At 46.0% G+C, this 14,522-nt stretch overlaps 1 protein-coding gene across 1 annotated transcript in view; it reads left to right on the top strand.

Annotated features, from left to right (window-relative positions):
* The first annotated feature begins 3,772 nt into the window (after positions 1 to 3,772).
* PIK3CB (phosphatidylinositol-4,5-bisphosphate 3-kinase catalytic subunit beta) overlaps positions 3,773 to 14,522 on the top strand; it is a 169,868-nt gene continuing 159,118 nt past the window's right edge. Inside the window, exon 1 of the mRNA XM_075861286.1 lies at positions 3,773 to 3,861. The gene's annotated coding sequence lies outside the window, so the exon portion shown is untranslated. The remainder of the gene's footprint in view (positions 3,862 to 14,522) is intronic.

Consider the following 14,522-nt stretch of genomic DNA (forward strand, 5'->3'; position numbering starts at 1 on the left):
AAAAATGGCACAAACCAAAACGCTTTGTATGTAGTGCATTTTATATTTTACTATAGACTTTAACACAATAACGACCGCCAATACACCTTTTCACGGCGCTGTGACATAAGCCTGGCACTGGTGTCCTGTGTCGGCTAAAGCAGCTGTCGAGCTGTCTAAAGGCAGCCGGGCACCTGCTCTAACGGGCGGGATCGATTTCAACATCGATCTCACCCGTTTAACCCCTTAGATGCTGCGCTCAATAGTATTGCAGTGTATTATAAAAGCGATCAGAGGATCGAATAGTGAGGTCGCCTAGTGGGACTAAAAAATAAAGTTATCAAAAAGTTTAATAAAGTTAATAGTAAATAAAAATCCCAAATAAAAAAAATATGAAAACTCACTTTTTCCCTTATAAAAACTCTTTAACCCCTTAGTGACCAGCCTCTTTTAGGCCTTAATGACCAAGCTATTTTATTCGTTTTTCTATAGTCGCATTCAAAGAGCTATAACTTTTTTATTTTTTCGTATACATAGCTGTATGAGGACTTGTTTTTTGCGGGATTAGTTGTGCTTTTTAATAGCACCATTTTTGGGTACATATAAGTTTTTTATTAACTTTTATTAACTTTTTTTGGGGGGATTATAAAAAAAAACTGAAATTCCGCCATTGTTCTATGCGTTTTTAAATTGATGCCGTTCACTGTGCAGCGTAAATAACATGTTATCTTTATTCTATGGGTCGGTACGATTACGACGATACCACATATGTAGAGGTTTTTTATGTTTTACGACTTTTGCACAATAAAAACACTTTTGAACTAAAATGATTTGTTTTTGCATCGTCGCTTTCCAAGAGCCGTAACTTTTTTATTTTTCCATCAATGTAGTGATTTTTTGGGCTTGTTTTCTGCGGGACAAGACGTAGTTTGGATTGGTACTGTTTTGGGGTGCATGGCACTTATTGATTCATTTTTATTATGACTTTTTTGGGGGGCAATAGAAAAAAATTGCAATTTCGCCATTGTTTATTGCGTTTTTTTTTACGGTGTTCACCTTGCCGTTTAAATTACATATTAACTTTATTAATGGAGTCATTACGGTCGCGGCGATACCACATATGTGTACTTTTATTTATTTTTTACACTTTTACTAAATAAAACAACTTTTTATGTAAAAAAATGGTTTTATTTATTTTTTTACTGTACTTTTTATTAATCATCTTTATTTCACATTTATGACTTATTTCACTAGTCCCACTTGGGGACTTTACTGTGCGATCTTCAGATCGCTGCTATAATGCTTTGGTATACTTCGTATACCAGAGCATTATTGCCTGTCCGTGTAAGGCTGGGTTCACACGACCTATTTTCAGACGTAAACGAAGCATATTATGCCTCGTTTTACCCCTGAAAATAGGGCTACAATACGTCGGCAAACATCTGCCAATTCATTTGAATGGGTTTGCCGACGTACTGTGCAGACGACCTGTCAGTTACGCGTCGTCGTTTGACGGCTGTCAAACGACGACGCGCAAAATGACTGCCTCGGCAAAGAAGTGCAGGACACTTCTTTGCAACGTAATTTGAGCCGTTCTTTATTGAATTCAATGAAGAGCAGCTCAAGATTAGGGGCGTCAAATACGCCTCGCAAAATGCGAGGAGGAGCTTTTACGTCTGAAACGACGCAGCTGTTTTCTACTGAAAACAGTCTGTCTTTTCAGACGTAAAGGCCACTTCTCGTGTGCACATACCCTAAATCTGACAGCCAATCTATTAGGATGTGCCTCCGGAGCGTCCTAACAGGCATATGTCCAGGGCAGACCTAGGGGCTTTTATCAAGCCCCCAGCTCCCATGACACCCCATCGGAGACCCGCGATTGCATTTGCGGGCCGCCGATGGGTGACAGAGGGAGCGCACTCCCTCTCTAAACAAGTTAAATGGCGCGGTCGCTATTGACTTCGATCGCGGGCGACAGCTGAGCCCCGGCTCCAGCCTGCACGGGAAACCCGTGCAGGACTTAGACTAGGCGAACGTGAAAAGGCGTCAGTTAATAACAGTTAATCAATTGATTCTATGTACTCAAAATGGTGCTATTAAAAATTACAACTTGTCCCACAAAAAACAAGACCTTATATAGCTATGTCGATGCAAAAATAAAAAAGTTATAGCTCTTGGAATGTGACGATGGAAAAAACGTAAAAAAATGGCTTGGTCAGTAAGGTTTAAAATAGGCTGGTCATTAAAGGGTTAATGTAACATCTGGACGCACCAAAAAAGGCTGCAAATAAAAACAAAAAAAGTGACAAAACACTGTCTGTGAATACAGCCTAAGGCTGGGTTCACACGAGCACATTAACGTCCGTAATGGACGGACGTATTTCGGCCGCAAGTCCCGGACCGAACTCAGTGCAGGGAGCCGGACTCCTAGCATCATAGTGATGTACGATGCTAGGAGTCCCTGTCTCGTTGCGGGACAACCGTCCCGTACTGTAATCATGTTTTCAGTACGGGACAGTACTTCCACGCAGAGGCAGGGACTCCTAGCGTCGTACATAACTATGATGCTAGGAGCCCGGCTCCCTGCCGTGTGTTCGGTCCGGGACTTCCGGCCGAAATACGTCCGTCCATTACGGACGTTAATGTGCTCATGTGAACCCAGCCTTAGGCCTCATGCACATGACCGTGCATTACAGTCCGCACACTATCCGCAATTACGGAGCCACAATTGCGGATAGTATAGGACACATTCTATTCTTTGGGCCAACGCACACGACAGTGGTTTCCACGGTTCAGGCATTGGCCGGAAGCCCGGACCGCGAAACCATAGGACAAGTCATTTTATGAGCTGCATTTGCGGTCCGGGGTACTTAAAGTCAATGCACATCTTGTATGTGCGCGGTCTGTGATTGCGGACGGCCCGCCTATGACAATTCTGCAGCCGTCCGTGCCTATGACAATTCTGCAGCCGTCCGTGCCTATGACAATTCTGCAGCCGTCCGTGCCTATGACAAGTCTGCAGCCGTCCGTGCCTATGACAATTCTGCAGCCGTCCGTTCCTATGACAAGTCTGCAGCCGTCCGTGCCTATGACAATTCTGCAGCCGTCCGTGCCTATGACAATTCTGCAGCCGTCCGTGCCCGTAATCACGCATCCCCGCGCACGGCCGTGTGCATGAAGCCTTAGTGTTATTTTGTGCCAAAAAAGGCACAAATACGTTGATAAATACGGGCCTAATCTTCTGGGAAAGCGGAGCGTCAGAAAAACGGCAGTGAATTACAGCGTCACTCGAGTCCAGCTTTCCCACAGCCCTGAGCTGACTCTCCTCATGTATTTTACAGCTTCACTCGAGTCCAGCTTCCCCACAGCCCTGAGCTGACTCTCCTCATGTATGCATTGATATGGGAGCGGTGGAAGGTGTCACTGATTACTCCATTCAGGAGTCTGGGACAGCTGAGTGAACCCCTGTGATAATGGCCTTATTAACATATTAATTCTCACCAAACTTTTTGAGAGAGAGAAAGTCACTAAAAATACAAACTGGACACCTGAAGCTTTACTGTAGCAGCGTTTTGACTATTTACTCCTCCGTGACAAGAAGTGACGAGCTGCACGCGCCATGGAGTGACTATGGAGGCTGCTGAAAGAAGAAGTGCCGCACCACAGCAGGAAGAGGAACAATGGTGGAGCAGGAAGAAATAGCCTGACAAGACCGGAGCAAAGAGGGTGAGAAGGGGAGGGGCGGGGGCGCGCAGTTTGGAGTGTGAGCGGGGGCGCGCATTTCGAAGAAGGTGTGAAGGAGCGCGCATGGCGAGGAGAATGGGCGGCGCGCGGGGTGGGGGACGCGCATAGACGCTTGAGCTCCGGTCTCCGCAGCTGCCGGTAAGTACATAGCCGGGATCACCGCAGTACGAGGCTCCCGGGCTTTCTGCATGTTCATGGTTAGGAATGTGTGAATTATCAGTCGGGAAGTAATGTCTATATTTCACGCCCCTTCATGTGGGTCAGTGTCCGACTCTTTCTATCAGCACCTTTATCTGTGATTGTAAGAGCCAACCAGTGCCAAGCTGCCCTGCCGTCATGTGATCCGAGCTGCTGGGACTTGTAGTTCCTGGCAGGGTCTGTCAGCTATACTTGTCATGGACTTCTATTACATTGCAGCTATAGATCTGTTTACACATGTCCTATAGGGATCTACATTCCTCCTGCCTCCCGTGTACTGGGAATGATCACTCCTATCATTGTGTCTGAATTCTAGGATAAGGGTTTGTCCAGAGATTTCCGCTGATATTGATGTGTCTCTAGAGACATTGTATATTCTACCATCATAAGCTGTCAGCATCAGCCACACTTATGGGTTGGTTACTTTGTAACCAGTGAGAATTGATGATAATAAAAAAAAAAAAAAATCTTTTTTTTTTTTTTAATGATAAAACCATTTCTGTCCTGGCCGGCATTGGGGTACGTGACACTTCAGCGCTCTCCATATATATTTAGTGCTTACTTTATTTTCAGAGGGCACAACGTTTCCCCCTTATTACCCCTAATACTCTTAGGCTGTGTTCACACGCTTAATAAAATACAGAGCTGCTTTCAAGGGGTAACCGCTCCTGATTTTCAGCCGTTTTTTAAGCAACTAGCTTTTTTTGCGTTTTTTTTTTTTTACGGCCGTTTTTGGAGCTGTTGTATAGAGTCCATGAAAAATGGCTCCAAAAACGGCTCAAGAAGTGACATGCACTTCTTTTTACTCGGCCGTTTTTAAAAACTGCGGCGCAAAAAACGCTCCGTGGGAACGGAATGTAGTTTTTCCCATTGAAATCAATGGGCAGATGTTTAGAGGCGTTCAGCCCTCGCGTTTTTAGCCTCTTTTCGGGGCGTTTACGGCTTGAAAATAGGTCGTGTGAACATAGCCTTAGAGTGGCAGGACGGGCATGTTGGAGATCTGCAGGCAGACCTCCTGTGGTTCACGCTGTATACTGTGGCGCTCTGGCTGTATACTGTGGCGCTCTGGCTGTATACTGTGGCGCTCTGGCTGTATACTGTGGCGCTCTGGCTGTATACTGTGGCGCTCTGGCTGTATACTGTGGCGCTCTGGCTGTATACTGTGGCGCTCTGGCTGTATACTGTGGCGCTCTGGCTGTATACTGTGGCGCTCTGGCTGTATACTGTGGCGCTCTGGCTGTATACTGTGGCGCTCTGGCTGTATACTGTGGCGCTCTGGCTGTATACTGTGGCCCTCTGGCTGTATACTTTTACACGTGTAACTTTTTTTTATATATCTATAGTCTATTCCCCTGTCGCTGATCCTGGTTGACATGCGGCACTCCTTGTCGTGGCATTCGCAAAGAAGTCACATATGACCACAGCAGCCAATTATGGCCAGGCCCAGTGACGTCCTGTCCGCGCCGCTGCGGTCATGTGACCTCTTAGCCTACCAGCACATCTCTAAGGCTGAATGCCCACGTAGCGCAAACTCTGTGGCATTTCCGTGAGGGAGTTCTGTTCGGTAATTCCACAGCATTGACAGTAGCAGCAAAGTGAATGATTTAGCAAATCTCAGCCACATTCTGTGGGGGAAAAAAAGCAGAAAAATCGTTCAACTGTTCTGTGGTGCGACTTTCAGTTCCGCAGCGTGACAATTCTGAGCGGCGATGCTGCGTTTTTGGCCCACAGGCATGAATAGGGAGCATGGATTCCATGCTAAAATGAGCAAGTTAAGAATTGTACGGTGTTTACGTAGTAAAAAACGCAGGAAATCCAGAGGTGCACATACAGCATGTTGTGTTTTTTGCAGTGGAAAAGCAGCAATTCCACTCAGAAAAAAAGTCTATAGTTACCCGGATCCCTCTGCGTCCAGTCCGGCCTTCGTTAATGACGTTTCATCCCACGTGACTTCTGCAGCCAATCACAGGCTGCACTGGTCACATGTTATGAAAAGTAATTCCAGGAGACCGGGCTGCAGGACGTCAGAGGGACGCGTCACCGTGGCTGCGGGTAAGGGTATGTTCACACGGCCTATTTACTGACGTAATTAACGCCTCTAATTACGCCTGAAAAGACGGCTCCAATACGTCTGCAAAAATCTGCCCATTGATTTCAATGGGTTTTACGATGTTCTGTTCAGACAAGGTGTAATTTTACATGTCGCTATCAAAAGACGGCGTGTAAAAAGACGCCCGCCTCAAAGAAGTGCATATCACTTCTTGGGACGTAATTGGAGCCGTTTTTCATTGACTCCATTGAAAAACAGCTTCAATTACGTCTGTAAAAGATGCCGCGAAAAACGCGAGTACTTGCAAAAACGTCTGAAATTCAGGAGCTGTTTTCTCTTGAAAACAGCCCCGTAATGTCAGACGTATTTTGCGCTGTCGTGTGAACATACCCTAAGTATAAGCATTTTTTTTTCCACTTCTGTTTTCTGCAGTGGAAATTACGGCCGGAAAACTGCGCCACAATTTGGTGCGGTTTTTCGGCCGGAATTCCGTGTGGCTGCCAGGCAGGATACCCTGTGTACTTGTACGAAAAAATGTCATGCTTACCCGTAGCCATGGCGATACGTCCCTCTGACGTCCTGCAGCCCGGCCTCCTGGGATGACGTTACATCCCATGTCATATGTGGTGTAACGTTATCCCAGGAGGCCGGCCTGGATGAAGAAGCACAGAATCCTGGGTAAGTATAAGGTTTTTTTTTTTTCTAAATTGCGATTTTTGCGGTGAAACATCTGCTATTTTTTGCGGGTTATATCTCCTCATTGAATGCAATGGGTAAAACCCGCAACTAGAAAGCTTATTTACGCAGCATCTGTTCAAATCTCATCCACTCTGCTGGTACTGTATTGTGCTGCAGATTTCCCTGCAACGAAATCCATCGCGGAAAATCCGCAGTATTTACGCTATGGCCTATGGGTGTATTCACACGGTGTGGTTTTGTTGTGTTTATTTGCTGCGTGGCGGAAAACTGCCCCGAAAAAATGCACGTGTTTTACCATAATTTGCCGCAGTTTTGCAGTTAGCACAGAAACCACAGGAAATCGCGGTAAAAATGCATGCGGTTTTTGGTTCGGCCCTCGGCCGCGTGCAAATAACGTTGCAAAACCGCAACATGTGAATACACCCTAACTGAGTATTTCTTTCTAAAATAATAATAGTTCGGACAACATAGATTTCTGGGAGTTAAAGAGCCGGCCGTGCAATCACCACCCACACAGACACAGGATAATGGTCAGTCATTGTTTTGGGCCTGCCCAGATCCTGGCAGTGGTCTTTGTCAGTAATAAATCCTGTGTCACACAGGATGAGGTGGTGTTACCAAGTGCTTGTCATCCTCCTCCCTTCCTCTGCTCGCTCCTGCCGTCTTACTTCCTCTTCACACTTCTTCTTTTTCAATAAACACAAGTCCTGGTGTCATTTGTGGAAAGAGATCATTGAAGAAAGTGTCGCTTTGCCAGTATAGTAACAAAAACGAATACGAATTGTGCAGAAATAGACCAAAAGTCAAATTGCCCACGGTGGATACTGCTTTCCAGTATAATGGGGTACACCTCCGGGCAAGACCCCCCCCCCCTTCTATTTGCCACAGCAATGAGCCACTGCCTCAGTGTCTCCCTCTGGAGGGCTGCTGGCATAATGATTTTTAGCGGGCATCTTGCAGCGGTTCAGTGGTGTGGCTAGCTGATCGTGGATAGCCCACGTGGACCTGCTCAAGAAAAAGAATAACCGATTAAAACTTCTTCATACATAAATATTTGGCATTTTAAAATACATGAAAAAAGCTCATTTTAAAATGCTGGTTATTCAGATGTCACATTTGGCTGCACAAAACGCAAATAAAATTGGCATGAAAAACGCTTCGTGTGAAATCAGCCTTTAAGCCACACCACCTTTTCACTGAGGTTGAGTTCACACAGGGCGGATGTGCTGCGTAAAGGTGCACAGCGTAACCGCCCTGGTGGCCGCAGGAAATTCCGGGCGAAAAACCACACTAAATTGTGGTACAGTTTTTCTTCCGGAATGTCCGCTTCGTAAAACTGCTGCATTTAGCAGGCCGGCCTCCTGGGAAGAAGTTTTATCCCAGCAGACCGCTACAGCCTGTGATTGGCTGCGGCAGTCTCTTGGGATGAAACGTCATCCCAGGAGGCTTGCTTGGCGGAAGAAACACAGATTTATGGGTAAGTACAATGTTTTTTTCTCTTCTGAGTTGCGTTTTTTTTGTGGCGGAAGCACTGCGATTCCGCCGCAAAAGAAAAGCAACAACTGCAATTTGTTGTGGGCTTTACCTTCCCATTGAATTCAATGGGGAAAATCCGCAACAAATAAGCAACGTTTACGCTAATAAAATTGACATGCTGCAGAATAAAATTCCGCACCACATGTTAATTTCTGAGCGTTTTTTTCTGCCCGGCATTTAGGCAGTGGGTGGATGAGATTTTTTCTATCTCATCCACTTTGCTGCTACTGTATAATGCTGCGGATTTACACAACGTGTGAACTGACCCAAAATGTGCCAACGTGTGCCAAATTGTGGTGCAAAATACTTCCATAAGGGTATGGCCACACAGAGCGGCCCTGACACGGTCAACGACCGCGCTGGCACTATGTAGGAGCGGCTGTCAAATACCTCGTTAAGGATATTCCGGTTACAGGCGCTTGCGCACTGCCGTTCCATTAGTTCTCTATGGGAGCGCCGGAGATAGCCGATTGCAGTGTTCGGCTTTTTCCAGCGCTGCTATAGAGAATGAATAGGGGGTAAGTTGTTGTAATTTGCAAAACCGTGCGGCCATAAAGTGTGTATTAATTCATGGCATATACAAAATTGCACCGGCAAAAAAAATAAAATAATTCCCAACTACCCTTAGATAATTATTTTAAACTTTTATTATGCTATTAAAGCGGACAAACGAACCACATATGTTTAAAAGATAAACGTGCATGCTCCTGCAAGGGTGACACCGTGGGACAATGCCCACATAGTGTGTGTTGCACAGTATTCAAGATGGCCGGCGGCTGCAGAACGCCAAGCCCGATCACAAGCCCTTGATTGCAGAAGCTAGTAGCAAAGCATGCAATTTAAAAAGTTGTTCAGAGCCCCCCATTAATTCATGGCCGCACGATTTTGCAGATAAAGGGACGGTTTACCCGCGTTAACATGCGGCCACTAACGGGCTGTTTGACAGCCGCACCGAACATGGTGCCGGCGCGGTTGTTAGCCATGTTGTGACCGTGTCAGGGCCGCTCCGTGTGGCCCTACCCTTAAACTTAGCTAACCGAGAGGTGGTATAAGGAAGAGAGGTGTGTCTAAGGCTTCGTTCACATCTGCGTCAGGGCTCCGTTCACGCGTTCCGTTGGAGCCTTCCGTCAGAACGGAACCCTGACTGAAACAAACAGAAACCATAGGTTTCCGTTTGCATCACCATTGATTTCAAGAGTGACGGAACCGGTTTCCGTTTGTTTCAGTCAGGGTTCCGTTCTGACGGAAAGCTCCAACGGAACGCGTGAACGAAGCCCTGACACAAATGTGAACGAAGCCTAATGTGTCTTGCAATGTGTTCCAAATTTATCATACAGCATTCACCACTGTGATACATTTGCCGCATCTGCTGACTGCCTGGTCTAAGTTTACGCCGTCTAAATGTTAGCAATATTAGCGGGTAATGGTGGGGGTTTGAGCACTGTGACCCCCACCAATCGCTAAAACGAAGCAGCAGAAGAGCTCGTGTGAGCGCTGAGCCGCTTTGTTCTGTTCGGCTTTTTCCGTAAATCGAAGTATCGGAGTACAGACTCAATAGAAAGTACACCGCTATATCTGATTTCTGGAAAAAGCCGAACAAAACGAAGCGGCTCAGCGCTCACGAGTGCTTCTGCCGCTTCGGTTTAATGATTGGTGGGGGTTTGTGCTCAAAACTTCTGACATGTCAGAAGTTTGTTGAACATTTAGTTACCCTTTAAATCTTCCCTAATGTGATGCAATGCTATCTTATGTGTGATATGTTAGCCACAATAGGAGTAAGTAGAGGGAGGGTCTTCAATTGTGCGATAATCGCCAACAATTCAACATTGTTAGGTTTTTTTTAAACATTTGTGTAGTTGCGGAGAGAGTTCTAATAAAAGATGCTCCAGAATTGTTATTTTATGGGAAATGCAAGTATTTATTGGCCCTGTTCACACAGAATTTTTTTGCTGGCAGGCAAAAAATACAGAGAAAAACGCTCATAAACGAGCGCCCCGGGTTTTTTCTGCCTCCCATTGATTTTAATGGGAGGTCAGAGGCGGAAACCGCGGCGAGAGAGAACATGCTGCATTTTTTTTTATCCATGAGCGACCAAAAGCCGCCTGGGTAAAGAAACGCCTCTGCCTCCCATTGAAATCAATGGGGGCGATTTCGGCTGTATTTTGGAGCTGATTCAGATGCAGTTTCCGCATCAAATCAGCACCAAAATACTCTGTGAACTGATGCTTCAGGTCAGTTCACACAGAGTTTTTGACGCGGAAACTGCGTTTGAAAACACGCTAAAAAAACAGCCCAAAATGCCTCCCATTGATTTCAATGGCAATCGAAGAAGTTTTTTTTCCCCGCAAGTGGAAAAAAACGTCCTGCGGGAAAAAGAAGCGACATGCCATATCTTCTGGCGTTTACATCTCTGACCTCCCTTTGACATCAGTGGGAGGCAGAGAAAGCGTACTTCGCAGCGTTTTTGCCCACCGGCGCTCAATGGCCGCGGGCAAAAAAGGCCACGAAAAACGCGGCAAACGCCGTGCAGGTAGATCAAAATTTTCTGCCTGCAAAAAACTCTGTGAACCCAGCGTTAGGCCCCATGCACACAAACGTATTTTTTTCCTCGCGTAAATACTGGCATAAATACGGGTCCTTGGTCACACGTATTCGACCCGTATTCCATCAGTATTTACGGACCCCTGCCCGTAAATACGGGTCCGTTGTCACCAGTATTCCATCCGTATTTACTGGCCCGTTTTCTCTGCACTAATCGGCAGCCCCTTCTCTCTATCAGTGATGGATAGAGAAAAGGGGCAGCCCTTTCGGGCAGAGTTTCCGCAGCGATTGAAAGTAAAAGAAGTTCATACGTACCCCGGCCGTTGTCTTGGTGACGCGTCCCTCTTTTGACATCCAGTCCGACCTCCCTGGATGACGCGGCAGTCCATGTGGCCGCTGCAGCCTGTGATTGGCTGCAGCGATCACATGGGATGAAACGTCATCCCGGGAGGCCGGACTGGAGGAAGAAGCAGGGAGTTCTGGGTAAGTTAACTTTTAATACTGTTCACTCCAGCGGTAGTCACTGTCCTGGGTGCTGAAAGAGTTACTGCCGATCAGTTAACTCTTTCAGCACCCTGGACAGTGACTATCCCCTGACATCGCCTAGCAACGCTCCCGTAATTATGGGTGCACACACGTAGCTACCCGTAATTACGGGAGCCCCATAGACTTCTATGGGCCTGTCCGTACCGTAATTACGGCCTGAAATAGGACATGTTCCATATTTTTAACGGCCCGGGCACCTTCCCGTAAGCAAACGCGAAGGCAGCCGTGGCCAATAGAAGTCTATGGGCCCGTAATTACCACCCGTAATTCCGGACGTTGTTACGTTCGTGTGCATGGGGACTTAGCTGGGGGAGGAGTGTCGCCCGCATATCGCGGGTCGTGCACATGGCCGCGGCCATTATTGGCTATGAGCCTGGGCCATGCACGGACCGTGGAAACCACGGTCGCGTGCATGGCCCCATAGGAATGAATGGGGCCGCAAATCTCCCGTAGATTTTCGGGGGAATTGCGGCCACAAAAGCACGTTCGTGTGCATGGGGCCTTATACAATCAGGATTGCAGTGCCCTGTTTCCTTACGTCTTTCATTCCCTATTATTTATTCTTACAGATTTGTTTTCATTATTCAATAATAGACCTGCCATTACTAATGATTTTTACCAGTGTATTCTTATGATGTTGCTGTGATAATACTGGTTATACAGGCATGTAAAGCTCTTATAAAATAGTGGTTCACCTGGTGCATGATGTGCCCGATAAGCAGTGTACACAAGTAGCCAGTGCTAGGAGATTAGTGGCCGCTTATCTTTGCTCTGCTTGTGTGGTTGGGTTGTTTGTTTGCCTCCTAGATGATGGAAAGGTTTTGTGTACAGTGCCAACTGGCTGCATGAGTCAGGCGGGTATTAATTATCAGTGTGGCAGCATTCGTCAAGGGTGGCATGTAGTACTTTATTGTTTCCATTTTATGTCCTTTAGTCTAGGTTCACACTGTGCATTTTTGTAGCGTTTTTAGCATGCGGTAGATAAACTTCCATGTCTCTCAATGGGATTTAATCAACCAAATCAAAAAAATGCATGCTAAAAACGCACACAGTGTGAACCCAGCCTAAAGGTTTCATTCAGATGTTGCAGTTAAAACTGCATGCGATTTGGTGTGTTTTTCAGCGCTCCTGCACCTCAACGGCAACATCTGGATTCACATTGTGCATTTTTGTTTTTTCTTGCACTATCTATAAGTTCCAAAGAACGCATTTTTTTAAAATTGCGATAACTTCCTGCGTGTTTTTATGAAGCGCATTAGCTGTAAGACTATGACCAATTAATTGTAAACCAGGTTACAGCTGAAACGCTCTGTAAAAACGCACGGGTAGTTACTCCAATGTATAAATTATCAGACTTCCTGGCGGAACAGAATATATGAAAACACATGGACTTGCTGCACGATATACCGTTAGGCCTCTGCTCACGTAGCGCAGTTGCTGTGGCTTTTCTGTCTGTATTTGCGGGCAGCAAATCCCCAACGTATAAGGCGATGTTCAAATACTAAAGTAAAAATGGCTGTAAAATACGGAGCTGTTTTCAAGGGAAAAACCGCCTCTGATTCTCAGCCATTTTTTAAGCAACTAGCGTTTTGATGCGTTTTCTACAGCCGTTTTTTGGAGCTGTTTTTCTATTGACCCAATAAAAAACGGCTCCAAAAACGGCTCAAGAAGTGACATGCACTTCTTTTTACAAGGCTTTTTTTACGGGCAGTTTTTAAAAACGGCTGCATAAAAAAAACGCCCCGTCGGAGCGAACCTCCATTTTTTCCCATTGAAATCAATGGGCAGATGTTTGGAGGTGTTTAGCTTCCGTATTATTTAACCGTTTTGTTTCAAGCGGATCCGTGTATCCGTTGTGACATTCGTGTGGTTTCCGTTGTCCCTCAGCGTCCGCTCCGTCGCCAAGCAACAGCAGGGTGTGCTAAAGTTCCTTGCATTTAACACATAAGATGGGGTTTAATGGACCGTTCTCCCGTTTTATATGATACGTTAAAACCCATCTTATGTGTTAAATGCAGGGAACTTTAGCACGCCCTGCTGTTGCTTGGCGACGGATCCGTGAAAATTGGACGGCACACATATGCCTTCCGTGTGCCATCCGTTTTTTGGATGGAGCCACAGACTTCAATGGGCCCCACGGTCACTGAATGACGGACAAAAGTAGGACGTGCTCTACTTTTGACGGAACGGATGAACAAAACCGGCAAAACAACGGAAGTGTGCATGGCCCCATAGAAATGAATGTGTCAGTTAAAAAAACGGATGGCACCCTGAAGAAAATAACTGAAGTGGGCGTTACAGTAGCAGCAAAGTGAATGAGATTTTAAAAAATCTCATCTACGCTGAGGAAAATGTATGTGCAATAATGTAGCTTTTAATCCGCAGTGTGTCACTTTATGCGCAAGAAAGATTGCGTACTTGTTGCAGATTTTCCCCATTGAGTTCAATTGGTAAGTAAAAATCTGCAGCAAATGTCGCAATTATCACTGCTGAATTACTGTGTATTTGCAGCAAAAATTTTCAAGTAGAAAATAAACAAAAAATCATTTTTCATTGAAAAATATGGTTGTTTTTTTTGTATTTTTTAAATCCTTGCTGCTGTCCACATTGGCAAATCCGGATGAAAATCAGTATGTATGTCAAACATAGGCAAAAAACCATAATGTGAATATAGCCTAACTTTTATGACCTGCCAAAATGATGCTCCATAAAAGTTAGAGGGGCTGTCGTGGTACAACCCCTTTAAACATTTGCAGTCTAAAATAAGGACTCTGTCCAGATGTATAGAACGTGTGCTTGACATGTCATCCTATAAATGGGCAGGACTGATGATCGTGGACTTTTGGATTGACAGGGATAAGGTTTGCCACTCCACAAGGGGCGGATACGCTGCATAAAAGCCTGCAGCGTATCCGCCCTGTGCACCACCTGGCATTCCGGACGAAAAACCGCAACAAACTATGGTGTCGATTTCCGCCCGGGAATGTCCGCTGTGGAAAACTGCAGAACTTAGCCGGCCTGCTAGCGGCGGTCATCCCAGGAGGCCGGCCCTCTGACATCATCCAGGCCGGCCTCCTGGGATGACGTTTCATTCCATCTGACTGCCGCTGCAGCCTGTGATTGGCTGCAGCAGTCACATGGGATGATACATCCTCAAAGGAGGTTGGCCTGTAGGAAGAAACACAGACTCCTGGGCAAGTATAAGGGTATGTTCACATGGCTTATTTTC

Source organism: Rhinoderma darwinii, chromosome 4 (assembly GCF_050947455.1).
Source record: "Rhinoderma darwinii isolate aRhiDar2 chromosome 4, aRhiDar2.hap1, whole genome shotgun sequence".
Taxonomy (NCBI): domain Eukaryota; kingdom Metazoa; phylum Chordata; class Amphibia; order Anura; family Rhinodermatidae; genus Rhinoderma; species Rhinoderma darwinii.